We start from the raw sequence: 6,386 nt of genomic DNA on the forward strand, positions 1-6,386 counted from the left end.
CGCCCGCCCCCATTCATACCTCGTGGGCGCCAAATCACCTTCTCCCCGGGAAGCTCACTTCTCCCGAGCCGCGAAACCTCAGCCCCACCTCCATGGCGCCATCACCGCACCAATTTCACAGCCGCCCTCCTCCCTAATGCCGGAGACGCTGTCCAATTGCCGTCGTGCACTGGGCCGTGTGCCTCTTACTCTGTGCTGCTGGTGCTGCCTCGACGACGGCCGCGTGAACCGTACCGGAGCCTATTCACCCCCGCCGTTGTTCATGGCGCCGGAGCAGCTCCAACTTCGGATCCGTCCAGAGTCCTGGTGCTACTTCCGCGTAGCCGTCGACCATCGTGACATCGCTCTTTCCCTGCCGCCGGTCACCACCGCAACCGCGCCGGCCTCACCGACTCGGAAGCTAGACCTGCCTACTTCACCATGCCGCTAGATAGGTCGCACCCTCATCTGAAATCACTTTATTTAGGCGTCAGTTGTCTGAAGTTTTATTCTGGGCCAATCGATTCCCAATGGGAAGCAGCACCCCTCGAGGCGGCGGAGCTCCTAGGCTGCCGGTTGGCTGGTGTCTAACGTAAGGGTGCGGGGCCGCAAGTTCGCCACGGAAGCAGCGCTTAGATGGCTATCTTTTAGAGTTGCGTGGGTTGAAGGTACTGCCGCTGCCGGATCTGGATGACGGGGAGTCTTTGTAGATTATCCCGGGGGCGGTGCAACCACGACAGTGCGGTGGGGCGGGGAGCGGGGTTTTGGACGGGGCCACAGATGGCGGAGGCAGGCTGCTCTGCCGTTGGTCGCTGGCTCTTCGGGGAAGATTCCGAACAGTGTAAGCCGGGAGGCACAAGACGGCCATCAAGCCATCCGGCGTAGATCGGACAGTACCAAAATAAAATAAAATCGTGTGACCCCAATTTACTCTTCAATCAACAGAGGTGTGACCACTCTCGTACCTTGCCGTTGATCTCTTAGTGTATTTCTTCGGATCAAAGAGATATGTCATTCTTAACTTTATGCGTTATCTACATCTTCAGACACACCGTCTTCCAACTCACCGCAGCTGCTCCAACAAGGGAAGCATACACCAGAAGGGAGCTACAGTCCCCACTCAACAGTTACCTGCATCGAATGCGCGTGCCCGACATGGACAGCCACAACAACTGCAGGGCCATCGACAAGTCAGCACATGATGCTCAGTCCTGTGGATGGCAGCCAGATAGGTTGTACCCTCATCTTACTTGTGTGCAACATTTCTGGCTTTGTTATTCATCTAAGCACGGAAAATAGATCATCACATTTCACTGTATATTCATGCTGATCTCTTACGGGTCTTGTTCAGGAGTTCACGTTGTTCCATAGTTCAGCTAAGATACTTGTTCTTTAGGTAACGTTGTTCCATAGTTATCATCCATCATCCAATGCTATCCCACAGGCCGGTGATTATAGTATTATACCACTTCTAGTATTACCTATGTTGTTCTTTAATAATTTTGTGTGCCATCTAGTTAATCTCGAGTACAAACGATACATATTCTGTAGCTTTCATCTATGTTCTCCCTTTAGTTTATGAGACCTGTTGCTGCTAGTTAACCCCAGTCCTACTATTTTTGTCTTCTCCTACGGGCACTCATTTACATAAATCTAACTACTAGTTGTCTTCCATGCATGTCAGATATAATTGCACACACTGATATATCCACAAGAACCTCACGGAGCAATGTAAAGGCCAATAAACTTGATGTCAATGATACCCAATATGATGGAACATGTAAAGGCAGTTCTTCAGAAGACTTGCAGAAAGATGATGAATCCTCTTCACCCCACAAGGTCCTTGCTCTAACTTGGCCTGTGATATGGGTACAACATGCATATAATGTCCTGGAGTGTATCTACTCTGTTGTAATGCCATGTGCTTAGCATGCTGATCATGCATGTAAATATGTCATGCCTTCCTGTTTTTCAGTACCTATTCCATTCATGATAACATGTTTTCAAATTCAAGTACTGTCATTCTACTCTATCGCACTGCCATCTACTTAATTTGGACATCATGCTTCTGAATATCTTATGCATTGTTATTCATCAGTATGTACTTCATCTGTCTGCCATTCCATGTTTTTTTTACATTGAAGTGTTGCTCTAGTGCTATGTTGCAATGCCATCTTATTTTCCCAATCATACATGTGTATGTTGCCTTGGTTATTTCTGTACGTATTCCGCTAGCATATAGTTTTACATTCAACTACTTTTTTTTGCTGTGTTGTCCTGTCGTATCCCTAGCTCTTACACCATACTCCCTCCGTCCGTATTACATGTTGCCGAAATGGATAAAAAAGGATGTATCTAGAACTGAAATATGCCTAGACCCATCCATTCTTTTCCGGGTGGAGGGAATACATGTCAATATGTCATGCCTTTCTATTCTTCAGTACCTATTCCATCTCTCTGTTGTCGCATGTTTTATAATTAAAGCACCATTCTTCTATACAAGGCATGCAAGGGGAAGACGACTATGTTAGAATCTGAAGGGTTACAAACAAGGCCTTTGCCAAAGATCCAAACGCCAGGAGATAATAAACCAACTCCAGTTTTTATAGATACTGCTCCAGCACAGAGAAACCCGACAACTACTGATAATAAGCAGATTCCAGTGGACAAAGAACTAGCCCACTCCAGTCGAGTAAAAATATGTCAACTCAATTCTAAGAAGCGTGTGCGTATCCTTGCATCATGAAATTTTATAGCATGCTGATCATATTTTCTACCTGTTTCTTACCCATCTCTCTTTTAGAAAATAAGCTTAACAGATAGAAGAATTTCTGCAATGGTATCATTTGTGAGGAAAGATTCTTGCAGGAATTCTCTATGCTCCAATGTAGATGTAAGTACCTGTTGTATATCATTATATTTTTACATCAGCGTGTATTTTGTTAATCGGCGTGAATCCAACCTTTATCTGATCTAAATTTAGTTGTAGCAAAATGCATGATTAAAGTCCACAATGTTGATTTTTGTAAGGAAAACTGCCTGGTAGTTTTGCATCTTGAGCTGCATGAGTGTACTATCTCATATCAGTGGGTTTGAATACTTTGGTTCTGCAGTGGGTTTTTTAGTGTTTTTTTACTGTGTTGTCCTGTCTTATCCCTAGCTCTTACATCATACTCCCTCCGTCCGGATTAAATGTCGCAGAAATGGATAAAACTGGATGTATCTAGAACTGGAATATGCCTAGACCCGTCCATTTATTTCCGGATGGAGGGAATACATGTCAATATGTCATGCCTTTCTATTCTACAGTACCTATTCCATCTCTGATGTAGCATGTTTTATAACTGAATCACCATTCTTCTATATAAGGCATGCAAGGGGAAGACGGCTCTGTTAGAATCTGAAGGGTTACAAACCAGGTCTTTGCAAAAGATCCAAATGACAGGAGATAATAAACCAACTCCATTTTTCATAGATACTGCTCCATCACAGAGAAACCCAACTCCCACTGATAATAAGCAGATTCCAGTGGCCAAAGAACTAGTCCGCTCCAGTCCAGCAAAAGAATGTCAACTCCATTCTAAGAAGCGTGTGTGTATCCTCGCATCATGAAATTTTATAGCATTCTGATCATATTTTCTACATGTTTCTTACCCATCTCTCTTTTATAAAATAAGGTTAAATGATAGAAGACTTCCTCCATTGGGATCGTATTCGAGGAAAATATTTTGCGGCAATTCTCTGTGCTCCAATGCTGATGTAAGTACCTGTTGTATATCACTATATTTTGTTAATCAGCGTGAATCTAACCTTTATCTGATCTAAAATTAGTTGTAGCAAAATGTTAAAGGCGCCAATGTTGATTTTTGTAAGGAAAACTACCTGGTAGTTTTGCATACTGAGCTGCATGAATGTACTATCTCATATCACGCACATTACTGAATTGTAGTGCTTCTCTGGTGGCCCATTCATTCATTGTGTCAATGTTGCTTTCGTACTACCTTACCTGGCTGATGATAGCTGTGCCATATTGTGTTAATTTGGTGTAGGCTACTTGCACAAATGTTCGTTGTGTCAATGTTGCTTTCCTATTATCAGACTTGGCCAATGATAGCAATGCTAGTTTGTTAATTTTGTGCAGGCTGCTGAAGATAAGAAGACAAACTCTGAAAACAACAAGGCAACCCCATTGTTTCTTTCCACAAAATCTAGGCCAGGTAATATGGCAATAACTCATGATTAATCTGTTTGGTTCCCGTCCTAATTTATGTGATGATGCAGTGGTCGAGACAATCTCCACTATCAATAATACAAGCCTGCCAAAACCACCATCTGAATCTGTTCAGTATCCTCTATCTCGAATGCAACGGAATAAATGTATGTTTGTGAACCAATTAATGGCTGAAATAATGATGGAAATGGTGGATGAATCATAGGTGCAGAGTTGTGCGACACAACAACTGATCAATGTTTTCAGAGACAGTGTAGCAAAGCAGAAAGAACTTTCCCACATGCTAATGGGCGTCATCTGTGCTGAGGTTGCAGATTGTGAGGTTGTAGTTGGTTAGGTTCTGCTCATTTATTTGCACTGGCATCAATCTTTGATTGCCCAGTGGATGTAATTTCCTATAATATATGCTGGATGTGCAACGTTATTCCCTGTATGCTGTACCTTTGCGTGATCGGTTTTGGTCCTGTGCATAATTGCTCGTCGTAATGGGCTCAAATTATCTAATTTGGCCTCAAGACATGTACAAACTTTAGTGGGCCCATTAAGTTAATGGGCCGTTACTAGGCCGAAAGTTAATGGTCGGCCCTCTTACCTCCCGGGTCGTTAACAGGCCGACACCGAAGCGGGCAACAGGTGGCCCCAGTTTATTTCACGGGCCGTTAACAGGCCGTTACTAAGTTTGGGCTACATATGGCCCAACTATACTGTAGTCCTTTAGCAGGCCGAAAGAGATAGCTGGCTTGTACTGGACCATGAAGACCATGGGCCGCTAAGAGGCCGAAAGTCAGGTCGTATTGTCAATGCCCCAACTGTGTTGTGGGCCTTTAGCAGGCCGAAAGGGAAACTGGGATAGTATTGGACCATGAAGGGCATGGGCTGTTAAAGGGCCAAAACTAAGGTCCGACTACAAATGGCCCAACTCATTTATGGTCCGTTAATAGGCCGAAAGTCACACAGGGCCGGGAATTGGCCCAACCCTTAAATTGGTCGCTAAAAGGCCAAAACTCAGGTCCGACTAAAAATGGCCCAACTTATTTATGGGTCGTCAACAGGCTGAAAGTGACACCGGGCTAGAAAATCGGCCCAACACAGAAATGGTCCGCTAGAAGGCCGAAACTCAGGTCCGACAACAAATGGCCCATCAGATTTATGGGCCGTCAACAGGATGAAAGACACACCGGGCCGGAAACTAGCCCAACATTTAAATGGGTCGCTAAAAGGCCGAAAGATGTACATCCATTAAACGGGCCGTTAATAGGCCGATATCTCATCGGGCCGATAATGAGCCCAGATATATAGCGGGCTGTTAACGGGCTCGAACTGACGATGGGATGCAATGGTGTCAAATCTTTAACGGGCCATTAACGGGCCGAATTGGCACATCTTGTATGGGCCGTGGGCTTAAATGGACCTGACACAAGTAGGCCTTATATGGGCTGGCCTGCTAATTTTTACTGGGCCGGCCTTTTCACAGGAATGGGCCTCTGTTGGGCCATGCCACGTGTTGACGTACCATATGCGTCTTCCGTCTAATGAGTGGATGAGATCTGTCCCAATGGTGAGCCGACACGTGTTTCCTCCAGCCAATGATGATTTTAGATGTGGAAAATCCCCATTGCTCGGGGCTGTTAACGGGTTAGCGGATCCAAAACCCGACCCGATAGCTTAACGGTGTTCCGTTACGGTGGATGCCACGTGTCGGTCACCCTTGACGAAAGCACTTCTGTGACGCGCGATTTATCATCATGGAAGTGGACACTTCCGTGATGATAATTTTGGTAATGTCATGGAACATTTCTACGACAGCACATGTATGACTATCTTGATTCTGCAATAAATTTGTCATGGATGTACATGCATGACAAAAAACGCGACCTACTGTGACAAACACGTGTCATCATGGAAGTGTATTTTGTTGTAGTGATAACAAGCGCAAGCTAGAGTTTCGTTCCAAGAAGTGTGTCTTTCCTGGATATAGCTCTCTTCATAAAGGTTACATATGTCTTCATGTTCTCACAAATCGTGTCTATATATCTCGGGATGTCGTGTTTGATGAGCATGTTTTTTCCTTTGCCAAACTTCCTATGTCCACTGCTGAACCACCATCTTTGCATTCATCCTCTATTGCATCTTACCAATTTGATGATGTTGCATACTCTCCTATATTGTTGCCTAA

This window comes from Triticum aestivum, chromosome 6B (assembly GCF_018294505.1).
Source record: "Triticum aestivum cultivar Chinese Spring chromosome 6B, IWGSC CS RefSeq v2.1, whole genome shotgun sequence".
NCBI lineage: Eukaryota > Viridiplantae > Streptophyta > Magnoliopsida > Poales > Poaceae > Triticum > Triticum aestivum.